Genomic DNA, 13,667 nt, shown 5'->3' with positions numbered 1-13,667 from the left:
ACAGTCGGACAGGATCTGATGCCAGATCGAGGATGCCAGCCATGCATGCAATGGCTGTACCCATCACACCACAGTGCCAGCCCCTAATATTATTAGAAAGTAAGGGTGAGAAAAGATATTGCGGGTAGAATTATTTTCAATGTTCCTGATTAGGAAATGTCTAAATTTTTTTAAAAACAAATAAGCAGACATAAAAATGTATTGAGAGAGCAGATCTGTTTTTCACCTTTATTTTCCTTTAAAAAATAACTTGAAGGAACAGTGCTTAAAAATAGTTTACTGCTCAAAAACCCTAAAATAGATTTATAGCAGTTTTATTTGTGTGCTTCTCCAAAGTTTGCCAGCTCTACATAGGTTTTGTATAAATTTATAAAAGAATTTTTTTTTTTAAAGATTTATTCATTTTATTACAGTCAGATATACACAGAGGAGAGACAGAGAGGAAGATCTTCCGTCCGATGATTCACTCCCCAAGTGAGCCGCAACGGGCCGATGCGCGCCGATCCGATGCCGGGAACCAGGAACCTCTTCTGGGTCTCCCACGCGGGTGCAGTATCCCAATGCATTGGGCCGTCCTCGACTGCTTTCCCAGGCCACAAGCAGGGAGCTGGATGGGAAGTGGAGCTGCCGGGATTAGAACCGGCGCCCATATGGGATCCCGGGGCTTTCAAGGCGAGGACTCCAGCCGCTAGGCCACGCCGCCGGGCCCTATAAAAGAATTTTTTTGCATTAGCCTAAATCCTGGTGCGTTCAAGGCGAGGACCTTAACCACTGTGCTATCGCGCCGGGCCCGACTTAGAATTTTCTGTAAAGTTCTCTATTACAATTAGATATAGTTAGCCCAGTTCGTAATCTTTTTGTGCCTGTTTGCTGTATAGCAACAATTACTGAGTCTAAAATAGTCCTGCCTTCAATTTGGACTTTACCTCAAGGGATCATAGGAGATTATTTAAAAAACTTTCACCATAGGCCATCACTCCCCAGAATTCCGTTTTCTAATGCAAAGGTTGGCATACTATGGCCTGGGGGCCAGATAGACCCCTCCATCTGTTTTTGTAAAGTAGTATTGGCATACAGCCATAATGATGTGTTTATGCCTTCTGTTGAGATTGCTTTTGCACTATAGGGTGGAGTTGAGTAGTCATAACCGAGACCAACTGACCTACAAAACCTAAAGTGTTTATTGTCTGTCCATTTATAGAAAATATTCAACTATCTGTGTTCTTTTTTTAAAAATGTATTTGGTCCAACAGATAGCCTAGTGGTTGAATCCTCACCTTGCATGCACTGGGATCCCATATGGGCAATGGTTCATGCCCCAGCTGCTCCACTTCCCATCCAGCTCCCTGTTTGTGGGCTGGGAAGGCAGTGAAGGATAGCACAAAGCCTTGGGACCCTGCACCTGTTTGGGAGACCCAGAAGAAGCTCCTGGCTTCGGATCGACTCAACTCCAGCCATTGCGGCCACTTGGGGAGTGAACCATCAGACCGAAGATCTTCCAGTCTGTTTGTCCTCTTCTATGTGTATCTATTTTTCTAATAAAAACAAATAAATATTAAAAATACTATGTAGTGCTTGCAGTACACTGTGAAATATGTTCTCGTTTAATCTATTTGGTTTCTTTTTTAATATGGAATGCTTCATGAATTTGTGTATCATTCTTGCGCAGGGGCCAGTCTAATCTTCTCTGTATCGTTCCAATCTTAGTATATGTGCTGCCGAAGCGAGCAGTTTGGTTTCATGTTTTAAAAATGTATTAATCCTACGGCAGGTGATGGGTGGTGCAGTGCATCAAACAACTGCTTGAGGTGCCAGTATCCCATATCTGGTGCCATTTTGAGTCCTGGCTTCCCCACTTCCAATTCTGCTTTCTGTTGACCCTGGGAAAGCAGCAGAAGACAGTTCAAGCTCTTGGAACCCTCAACCCATCTAGGAGATGTCAGTGGAGTTCCTGGTTCCTAGCTTTGGTCTGGTGAAAAATTGATCTTTTTCTCTCTTGCTGTACCTTTCAAATATATACATATGCTTATATTTAAAATATGTTAATCTCAATGTGTTAGTGATTTCATGAACTTTCAATCAGTCTTATTGCCTGGGTACAATAAGAACAATTTTCTATTCATGAGTCATCCAAGCTGTATTGCATTTCCTTAGGGCTCCTGTCTGTGATCATTTCTGGTTTTGATTGTTCAATTAGTGTTTGTTTTTTTGTTTTTTTTTTAAAGATTTATTTTTATTACAAAGTCAGAGAGGAAGATCTTCCATCCGATGATTCACTCCCCAAGTGAGCCGCAACGGGCCGGTGCGCACCGATCTGATGCCGGGAACCTGGAACCTCTTCCGGGTCTCCCACACGGGTGCAGGGTCCCAAAGCTTTGGGCCGTCCTCGACTGCCTTCCCAGGCCACAAGCAGGGAGCTGGATGGGAAGTGGAGCTGCCGGGATTAGAACCGGCGCCCATGTGGGATCCCGGGGCGTTCAGGGCGAGGGCTTTAGCTGCTAGGCCACACCGCCGGGCCATGTTTTTTTTTTTTTTTTTTTAAGGTTTATTTATTTTTACTGGAAAGGTAGATTTAAAGAGAAAAGGAGAGGCAGGCAGACAGATCTTCCACCCGCTGGTTCACTGCCAAGTAGCTACAATGGCTGGAGTTGAGCTGAGGAAGTCAGGAGCTTCTTCCAGGTCTCCCATGTGGGTGCAGGGTCCCAAGGCTTTGGGCCATCCTCCACTGCATTCCCAGGCTACAAGCAGGGAGCTGGATGGGAAGTAGAACAAGCAGCTGGGATATGAACCTTTGCCCATATGGGATCCTGGCACATGCAAGGCAAGCACGTTAGCCATTAGGTTACCATCCCAGGCCCCAATTAGTGACACACTACTGAAGTGTTTGCTACAGAGAGTTTAAGCAGAAAAGCATTTGAAAGATTTAAGGAGCTTATGGAATCTCATGGGGCCCAGGTGCTAGTTCACTGAGAGCCAAGCAGCCAGTGAACTGCAGGCCACGGAAGCCCATCACCACGGGGTGACTTTCTTAGAGAAAATCCTATTGCCGTCATTACTCAGCTTCCGTGACACTCGGGGCCGGTTGCCAGATACCCTGCCAAATAAGTTCCGTGAGAACTGCCTATCTGCCCTGGGCTCCGTCGAAAGACTCAGTCCCTCTTAATAGGCCACCTCTCCCTGATCACCCAGAACCTTGGCCACATCAGAACCCCACTGGCTGGGGACCCTAGACCTTGTCCCCCCAGACTTAAATAGTCCTGGAATGCTAGCCAGAGGGGAGGTGTGGCAGGTGCTGAATGAGCTGATCCACTTCTCACGTCATAAACACAGGCTCGCTGGGCTGACATTCTCAGGAGGTGAGTCTTGAACTGCCTCCTAAAGGCCTACGCAGGCAGTTCCCAGGCACATAAACCAGGGCTCTTCAGCGGCAGAAGCAGTGTGTGCAAGGGCATGGAAGCATGCCCAGCTTGGTAATGGTCTGAGACTGACTAGTGATTATTCTAGAATACTACGTGGAGTTTGGAGTACTTACATGGAATGATTACAGTGAGACTAATGATGGTGCTCTGGCCTGCTTGGGCCTGCCAGAATGAAGTCCAGCCTGTGGCTTAGGCAGCTGAGATGCACTTTCTCAGTGTTCCGGAGGCCAGCTGTCCTAGGTCAAGCTGTTGACTGGTTTGGTTTCTTCTTGTCCGTCAGATAGCTGCCTTCTTGTTGTGTCTCCGCCTGGTCACTTCCTGGTCTCTGTACCTTGCACGTACACCAGACGTGCTTCGCGCTTGTTTATATGACCCCGTATGTTACCTCAGTTATCTCTTTTTTTTTTTTTTTTTCTTTCCTTATCACTTCTTTTTTTTTTTTTTAATTATTTATTATTTAACTTCAGTAATTACATTGTATTATGTGACACAGTTACATAGATACTTGGGTTCTCCCCACTCAGTTATCTCTTTAAAGGGCTGTCTCACCAGTCCCATTCTGAGATACGGACACTTCACCATAGGAATTTGGAGAATAGGTTTTGGTTTGTTACAGGTGGATTGTAAAGTAGCTTAAGTGCAGCACTGAGAATATGTTCATTATATATAAACTTTTTAAGCTTTGAATACAGTAATGTAAAGGAGTATAGTAACTCAATCTGAATAATTTCTGTGCTATTCAATTTTTGAGTTTTTTTCAGCAAACATACTCACATAAAAGCCATTTAGGTTTTTTTTTTAAGATTTATTTATTTTTATTACAAAGTCAGATATACAGAGAAGAGAGACAGAGAGGAAGTTCTTCTGTCCGATGATTCACTCCCCAAGTGAGCCACAATGGCCGGTGCTGTGCTGATCCGATGCCGGGAACCAGGAACCTCTTCCGGGTCTCCCACATGGATGCAAGGTCCCAAATCTTTGGGCCATCCTCGACTGCTTTCCCAGGCCACAAGCAGGGAGCTGGATGGGAAGTGGAGCTGCTGGGATTAGAACTAGCGCCCATATGGGATCCTGGGGCGTTCCTTGTTTCCAGCTTCGGATTGGTGCAGCACCGGCCCGTTGCGGCTCACTTGGGGAGTGAAACATCAGATGGAAGATCTTCCTCTCTGTCTCTCCTCCTCTTTGTATATCTGACTTTGTAATAAAAATAAATAAATCTTAAAAAAAGAAGAAGAAAATCTGCTCCCTTAGAGACAACACTGCTTCAGGCTTGGGGATTTTTCCTGGCAGAGAATTCTCATCTGTGAACACAGTAGGCTCTTGGCAGCTCTTTAATAAATGATCTGTGCTGCAAATCATGACACTGGTACACATTTAGATCAAAGTTATCTCATTCTTTCACAGATGGTCTTGTTCTTGATCTTACCTTTCATGATATTTGAAATCCCCTGGATGCAGGATAATCATCAGGCGCCAGGAGCGGTGCAGTCATTCGCAGGAAATGAGAAGGAAGCTCGAGGACTTCTCCACTAGGGTGTCTCATCAAAGGATTTAAGAAGGGCTCTCCTGGGTCAGGAGCTCAGGATATTTCCATACTAGAAAATCCTCCCTTGTACTCTGTACTGTCTCTAGCTCACTTTCCTAAAAAAAAAAAAAAAAAAAAAAAAAAAATTCAAGTTTTCTTCTCCTGTTTTCCTTTTTCTTTTTCTGGGTCTTTGCTTCTTTCTTTCTGTACTCTTCAGCTTGTCTTGATCCTTCCTGTTAGGTGGCTGGAACTATAGGTCTGAGCTGGGTGAATAAAGCGTGGTGCTCACTTCATCCCACTTGCAGGTGCAGCTTCAGTGGTGTCTCTGCTGCTGCTCACCAGAGTCTTGGTGTGTTCCTTCTTGTGCGCCTGCTGACCAAGCCCAGGCTGGGAACCGCGCCTTCAGAGTGATGCCAGGGCAGCAGAGGGCACGAATGGGCCCCGGAGACAGTTCTCCGCTAATAGAATGTGACTTGTGCCATTGTCACCATTTTTAACGGCCACACAATGTGTTCCTTATTTTACTTCTGTTATAACTAACTCATCCGTAGATGCCTTTCTTATATAACAGTATGCACGTATTGGTAGCATTTGGTGTGTGCTGTCCAAAAGAACTTAAAAAAAAAATAATTTGATACATTTTCTTTTATTTTTTTTAAGATTTTATTATTATTGGAAAGCCGGATATACAGAGAGGAGGAGAGACAGAGAGGAAGATCTTCCATCCGATGTTTCACTCCCCAAGTGAGCCGCAACGGGCTGGTACGCGCCAATCTGATGCCAGGAACCAGGAACCTCTTCCAGGTCTCCCACGCGGGTGCAGTGTCCCAAAGCTTTGGGCCATCCTCTCCTGCTTTCCCAGGCCACAAGCAGGGAGCTGGATGGGAAGTGGAGCTGCCGGGATTAGAACTGGCGCCCATATGGGATCCCGGGGCTTTCAAGGCGAGGACTTTAGCCACTAGGCCACACCGCCGGGCCTGATACATTTTCTTTTTATGGAAACATGTTTTTATTACAAATATAATCTTAGCATATGTTCTCCTAAATAACATAAAATTAACTTTTCATATATTTTCTTTTTGTGGGAGAAATACTACCTTTATTATAAGAATCTTTTTAGAAAAATCAAGAATACTAGTAAGAAAATTTTAAAAATCTCTTGAAGTGCCATCACCCTGACTATTGGCCAGTAGCTGCTGCTTTTTTCTATTCAGGGGTGCCTTTGACAAATGTGAGCTTGGAACATGCATACCTTAACTTTTAAGCAAGCTGACATTTCATGTCATTAGGTACTCTTCTGTTACGACCTACTGTGACTCTGCAGTGTTACATCCCAAAGAGACACCAGAGTTTACGTAGCTGTTCCATAATCTTCTTTCAAGATTTTTTCCCACTGCTCTAAATAGTGCTGAATTGAACAGTTTGAGTTGTCTTAAAAAGGTTTATTATTTTTTTTTTGTTAAAGATTTATTTTTATTACAAAGTCAGATATACAAAGAGGAGGAGAGACAGAGAGGAAGATCTTCCATCCGATGATTCACTCCCCAAGTGAGCCGCAACGGCCAGTGCTGCGCCGATCTGATGCTGGGAACCAGGAACTTCTTTCTGGGCCTCCCACACGGGTACAGGGTCCCAAAACATTGGGCCGTCCTCAACTGCTTTTCCAGGCCACAAGCAGGGAGCTGGATGGGAAGTGGAGCTGCCGGGATTAGAACCAGCGCCCATATGGGATCCCGGGGCGTTCAGGGCAAGGACTTTAGCCACTAGGCCACGCCGCAGGGCCCTTATTATTATTTTTTTAAGTCTGCCTTTCCAATTACTGCTCCAGGCACTATACACACATTCTTAATGATTTCTTTAAAATAAATTCTTAGAAGAACTGGATCAAAGGGAAGATACGTTTTAAAAATTGAAAGACTTCATTTCCCAAGACCATTTTAGATTCACAGCAAAACTGAATTAAAAAATTAATAAAAGAGAGATTCCTATACACCCTGTTTGGGTACACTGTTAGGGATGATAAGCTGCTCTTCATGAAAGTTGTGCTGTGCTCCATTCTAGCCTGCATTTGCCCATATTGCCACAACACGGGGCATTAGCGTTAACGATGGCTTCTGTGCTCAAGTTTACCTGATCTGCTCCTCAGAAGACTGAGGTTTCTTCCTTCTGAAATTCATGTTTGTTATTCATCCCATTACTATTGATTGTGGTTGATAATAGCTGAGTTCCAACAATCTATCTTTGTAAAATTGAGTGCTCAGAAAGAACAAAAAGACATTAAAAAAAAGAAGAAAAATCTCCCCATCCACCCTCCACAGGCCTTCTCCTAAAAGCCCCCTCCCCCCGTTTTTTTTGTTTTGTTTTGTTTTGTTTTTTTAGTTTGCCACCTTCGTTTTGTATTTGTGATGATGGTCACTTTGCATGCTCTGAGTAATACACTGAAACAGATGTGTATTTTCCCGTTTGTCTTTTCCGACAGCCACTTCAGGAAGCAGCTTCACAGTACTAAACTTGGTGTCAGTGGAGCTCTGGTGCTGATCTGGCTGGCTGGAAAGATGCTGTTTATTTGGTCCGAGCAAACCACTTGCACTTTCTCTGAAGCTCCTCTGTTTGTTCTGCGCAATTGGCCCGGTGTGAAAGCCCGTAAGCTCTGCTGTTTAGGGAATGAGCAAGACATGGTGCTGCTCCACTGCCTCCTGTTCTTAAAGTGGAATTTGAAGAAACAATTAAAACATCCTCATGGATACTACTGGTTAAAGTGGAAAGGTCTCTTTTATTTTTGATGTTGCTTTGAGGTTTCTATTATGCGGACCCAGGTGGGAGGCGGGGTCAACAGGAAGAACCAAGTGGAGCTTTGAGATTGCATTGGTGTCCTGGCAACTTGTTCTGTTCTCTGCCTGTGCTCCGTATTCATGTCAGTCATCTTCACCTGTTTGATTTGTAGCTAGTGAGTCTTGAGGCCAAAGAAGAAAGTTGAGGGGTGAATAGGTCTGATGTGACCCCCTATATTGTAATGGCCTGTTTCCATTTTTGCTTCCCTCAGACATAACCCTGTAGAGATCTCATTGCATCTATCTTCAGAATCTGGTGTATAGGCACACACCATCACCATCTGTTTGCAGATGAATGAATGTCGGTGATGTTCTTAGACTTTCTGTATAAACTGTAAGGTGGCTTGTGATACTGGTTGTCACCAACAAGCAATGTCCATCAACACTGTTGCAGTCTCCCTAGAGCAAGAGTTTTTGAACTTGGTCTGCAGACCTTTAATGGATCCCAAGTTAGCCATAGTCTCAAAAATTCCGAGAGTATATTCATGTAAAGATTTCCTGTAGAGAAGGGTCCTACTTTTTTTTAAATTTATTTTTATTGCAAAGTCATATATACAGAGAGGAGGAGAGACAGATAGGAAGATGTTCTGTCCGATGATTCACTCCCCAAGTGACCATGATTCACTCCCCAAGTGACTGCAATGGCTGGAGCTGCACTGATCCGGAGCCAGGAGCCTCTTCCAGGTTTCCCGTGTAGGTGCAGGGTCCCAAGGCTTTGGGCCGTCCTCCACTGCTTTCCCAGGCCACAAGCAGGGAGCTGGTTGGGAAGCGGGGCTGCTGGGATCCTGGCACGTGCAAGGTGAGGACTTGAGCCGCTAGGCCACCACACTGGGCTCAGGATCCTACTTTAATGAGATAATTTCAGTAGGTATCGGTGACATAAAATGAGGAAGTGTCACTGTGCAGTTATGAAACGCTTTTCAGTACTGTGGATTGGCCAACTTAAACATGTATCAATTTATTCCTTAATCCATTTGATAAATACACATGACCAAGATGTCTCAGGACTTTAAGATCTGGATCAGATCAGCTTGACCTCTTGTTTTACATCCTCAGAGTCCAAGGTTTGTGCAGCATCCTGCAGAATCTTTGAGGTGGGGAGGGGTGTTACAAGGGAGTTACGATATGCATTCTGGCTTTCTGTGTTTCTGAACTGTCAGGCTAATATTGAAATTCTCTCTTGTATTTGGTTTTCATCAACAATAAAGAACATACAAACATTTATTAACATTATCAGGGGTGGGCATTTGGCCATAAAGCTGCTGGTTGGCGGACACCTGCATTCCATACTGGAATGCCTGGGTCTGACTCCACTGCCTGTTCCAGCTTCCTGTCACAACTTGGGAGGCAACAGATACTAGATCAGGTACTTGGGTCCCTACCACCCATGTAGAAGATCTGCATCGTGTCCTTCAGTCTTGGCTTCGTCTCAGCCTAGCCCTGACCATGGTAGGTGTTTGGGGAATGGACCAGTGGATGGGAGTGAGCAAGCTCACTCATTCTCTCTCCAGCTGCTAAATAAATAAATAAATTTTTAAAAGGCATTACGAGCGTTGGTAGATTACAGATGTCTCTATTGAATCCCAGTTGTTATTTCTGTATGATGTACTTAGCAACTGCCAGTTTTTATGTGAGCTTTGTTTTTGCCTAGGTAAGCCTAAAGACATCAGCTACCAAAACACCATCCATTTGACAGGTCCTCTCTAGGAGATGGATATGATTATATGAACATCTTCTTATAAGTGCATTGTATTTATTTTTAAAAATTGATTTTCATTTTGTTTAAAAGGCAGGAAGATTTTCTACCTGCTACTTCATGCCTCAAATGCCTGCCACAGCTAGAACTGGGTTAGGCCAAAGCCACGGCCCTAGGACTCCATCCAGGTCTCCTATGTGAGTCCCAGGGACCCAAGTACTGCCCTTCTTGCTGCCTCCAAGTGTATGTATCATCAGGTTGCTGGGTAGGAAGTGTACTAGCTGGAACTAGAACTCACATACTTCAGTATGGCATATAGGAATTTCAAGTGGTAATTTACTGCTCCAAACAACTGCCCCACATATTTACCTTTTTTTTTTTTTTAAGATTTATCTATTTGTTGGGCCCGGCAGCGTGGCCTAGCAGCTAAAGTCCTCGCCTTGAAAGCCCCGGGATCCCATATGGGCGCCGGTTCTAATCCCGGCAGCTCCACTTCCCATCCAGCTTCCTGCTTGTGGCCTAGGAAAGCAGTCGAGGACGGCCCAATGCATCGGGACCCTGCACCCGCGTGGGAGACCCGGAAGAGGTTCCTGGTTCCCGGCATCGGATTGGTGCGCATCACCCGTTGCGGCTCACTTGGGGAGTGAAACATCAGACAGAAGATCTTCCTCTCTGTCTCTCCTCTGTGTATATCTGGCTGTAATAAAATGAATAAATCTTTAAAAAAAAAAAAGATTTATCTATTTGTTTTAAAAAACACAATTCACAGAAAAGGAGAGACAGATATTTAATCCTCTGGTTCATTCCTCTGGTAATTTCAGTGGCCAGCTCTGAGCCAGGTTGAAGCTAGGTGCTTCATCTGGGTCTCCCATGTGCGTGGCAGGGGCACAAACACTTGGGTCATCTTCTGTTTTACCAGGCCTCCAAGAGGGAGAGTTGGTTCTGGAATTGGAGAAGTGGGTTTTGGACAGTAACTTAGCTGTCCAGAAATGGCCTCTGTTAACAAGTTGGTATGTTGTACTTCCTGGTAGAGGTTTAAAGGTATATGCAGTGGGGTAGGAGCAGTGTGGTAGCCTAGAGGCTAAAGTCCTCCTCTTGCACACACCAGGATCCCATATGGGGCCAGTTCTAATCCCACCAGACCCCCTTCCCATCCTGCTCCCTGCCTGTGGCCTGGGAAAGCAGTGGAGGACGGCCCAAAGCCTTGGGACCCTATACCCGCATGGGAGACCCAAAAGAAGTTCCTGGCTCCTGGCTCCTGGCTTTGGATTGCCTCAGCTCCAGCCATTGTGGCCACTTGGGGAGTGAAACAACGGACAGATCTTCCTCTCTGTCTCTCCTGCCTATATATCTGACTTTGCAATAAAAAAAAAACCCCTTTTTTTAAAATTAAAAAAATGTATGTGGGAACAGTGACCAAATCTCATCTGGCAGCCAGGTACTGTGCCTCATCTCATACATCCTTACAGTTTCTGAGGTGGGAGGGGCGAGTTAAAAGCAGGCCTAAAGGTTTTGCCTAAATGCATTACCAGTATTTACTGTCAACAAGCAGTAAGCTCTAAATGAGGGGTGTCTGTGTGTTCTTCTCTGTCTCCCTGTGATGAATTTCTCTGACTAGAGTTGCTTGCAGTGTACATTTAGACTTTTGCGTCATTTTGATAGGAATAGTTAAGAGCATGGCGTTTGTAGTCACACACACACCAGTCTTCAAGTTCCAGCTGCCACTTACTGGACATCAGCTGTGCCTTAGTTGGCTCATCTCTGAGGTAATAAAGGAAACCTTGTTTGTCTGAGATGATTAAATGACATGATGCATACAGTGTGCCTGCCTGGTGTCCAGCACGTAGGAAGAGTATTGTACAAGACTGATGAGGTCCCTGTGCTTACAGAGCAGGCACAGGGCATGGGGAATGTTGTGTGGTAGTAGTGAAATGTGGTAAACAAATGAGTAGACAACAGAAATGGTGATGCTGTGCAGCTGTGAAAATAAAAATCCATTACAGATGGACGCATGGGTCACAGAAGTGTGTCTGAAAAAGTAGCATTTTGCCTTCAGGTTTGAATCAGAATATTTTATTCTTAGAAGTCCTAGCTATGGAATTATGGGATCAAAGATTGGCTACATTTAAATTTTTGGTCACCTATGGAACTGTATCGTAAAAATACAAATAACAAAAAAAGATTTGGTCAGCAAAGTATTGACAAAGTGACTTGCAAAATAACTGAAAATAATATACATTCCGTTTATATGTAGAAATAGATCCATCCCTCACTCTCACCAGAATTTTTTTCCTCATAAAAAATAGAGGTGTTGAGGGCAGTGGCCCAGCTCAGTAACCAAGACCCCACTAGTATGCCCACACTCCATATCAGAGTTCCTGGGTTCACGTTCTGCCTCAGTTAACAATTCCAGCTGCCTGGTAATGTGCCTTGGAGACAATAGGTGGTGGCTCAAGTATTCCACCCCTCCTACCTCTATAGGAGACAGAGATCAAGAAGTTTTTGGCTCTTGGCTTTGGCCTCACCCAGACCTGCCTGTTGCATTTGGGGGAGTAAACCCGCCCAGCCTCTCAAATAAAAATACAAATAAGGTATAGAAAAATTACCTTTAGGATTTTTTCATTTGCCTTCTAATGAGCTCCATCACCCAGATCAGCCGGAGAAGAGAACACGTCAGCCCTGTGAGAATCCCTTCTGTTCCCCCTCCCTTCCAGCATCACCCTACAAACCTTTTTCTTCATGCACGGACCTTTTTCTCTGGGCTAGTTCCTTCCTGTCTGCATTGTGTGATCTGACCTTAGGCCTGCAGCGTTTTAGTTCATTGTTGGTTAACAACCACTTAGCCGGCTTTAGAATTTGGTAAGGCCTGGCTCTGGGGAGATGCTGAGCATCTCTGCCTTCATTGGAATCGAGGCAGCAGGCAGCGTAGAGCAGGCTGGCTTTTCCACGCAGATTCGTTGGCAAGGCTGTGCTACCTTTCGTGAGTTAAAACCATGCAGAAGGCTCTGCCTCTCTCTGTGTGGCATGCCCTTGGGCAGGGGCCTCAGGGAACATTGCACACTGTGACTGCTGCTGCCCAGAGCAGCTGTGTAATAAGACCTCTGTTGTTTCTTTGGAGTGTGTGTATGTTTGCATATACTGTTTATGGATCTCTGCTCAGGCCTAGTGGCCTCCTCTGAAACCCATGCTGTAAAAAGTGTTCCCTGCATGGGTCTCAAGTGGGATTCAGCAGCATTACAGTACAGTCTGATTACATTTCACACCCCACTCAGTGCTGTGTTGTTTTTGGAAAAGTTGTATATTTTTTAATAGAATAAGCATGTATTAGAATGTAATTTCTTATTCAAGCCTTAAAGAGAATGCTGTGTACTTCGAACTCAGAGATGAACTCAGAGACAAATAGCTGGAAAGTCTCTTGGGGGGGGGGCTGGGTTTTTTTGTTTTGTTTTGTTTTTTTAACACTTATTTACATTTTCTTTGGAAACGCGGATTTACAGAGAGCAGGAGATATCTTCCATTAACTGGTTCACTCCTAAAGTGGCCACAACAGTTGGAGCTGAGCCAATGCAAAGCCAGGAACCAGGAGCTTCCTCCTGGTCTTCCATTTAGGCTCAGGGTCCCAAAGCCTTGGGCCATCCTCTACTGCTTCCCCAGGCCACAGCAGGAAGCTGGAAGGGAAATGGAGCAGCCAGGACCTGAACTGGTGCCCATATGGGATCCTGGTGTGTGCAGGGGGAAGATTAGGCAATTGAGTCATTGTACCTAGTCTAAGTCTCTTGTTCTTATAAGTGATGTCTTTTTGTAATGTGTTTCAACTCCACAATTTAAATAAGCCATCACGAGGGCAACGTGTGTGAGTGAGGGACTCAGGGGTGTTGCAGGGAGAGGATGTGTTTGGTGAAATTGTCCTCCAGGAGCAAAGTCCCACCTCACTTGAAGCCCAGAGATTTGTCATCCAAAATACATGCAGACTGCAGGCGCTATAAATAGTCTGCACTCCAGTACACAGCTTCTTCCCCCGGCTGCTGCTGCCTGGCAGTGGATCAGATGCCAGCCTTGAGTGGGCCTGGGGAAACTGAGCCTGAGGGGGTAGTCAGCCCCTTGGGGGTCAGGTACTCACCCCCTGGAGTTCCCCATTTGGGCTCCTCCCCCACCCTCCATCCAGCCTGTCTCACCGTTTGTAAACTCCACTTCAG

General features: G+C 45.1%; 1 protein-coding gene and 1 non-coding gene across 7 annotated transcripts in view; one reads left to right on the top strand and one right to left on the bottom strand.

Moving 5' to 3' along the window:
- The window catches only part of PKIG (cAMP-dependent protein kinase inhibitor gamma), a 71,146-nt gene that overhangs the window by 21,535 nt on the left and 35,944 nt on the right, over positions 1-13,667 (top strand). The window contains exon 1 of one of the 6 annotated variants that reach the window (XM_058679851.1): positions 11,301-11,344. The exons of the other annotated variants lie outside the window; for them this stretch is intronic. The gene's annotated coding sequence lies outside the window, so the exon portion shown is untranslated. Of the gene's footprint in view, positions 1-11,300; positions 11,345-13,667 lie in introns of those variants that run through there. 6 annotated transcript variants of the gene reach the window in all.
- Positions 1,625-1,731, bottom strand: LOC118760220 (U6 spliceosomal RNA). Its single transcript, XR_004996656.1, has one exon. It is a non-coding gene; the product is annotated as a U6 spliceosomal RNA (small nuclear RNA).

Source organism: Ochotona princeps, chromosome 22, assembly GCF_030435755.1.
Source record: "Ochotona princeps isolate mOchPri1 chromosome 22, mOchPri1.hap1, whole genome shotgun sequence".
Classification (NCBI taxonomy): domain Eukaryota; kingdom Metazoa; phylum Chordata; class Mammalia; order Lagomorpha; family Ochotonidae; genus Ochotona; species Ochotona princeps.
This window is presented reverse-complemented; position numbering and strand designations above follow the sequence as displayed.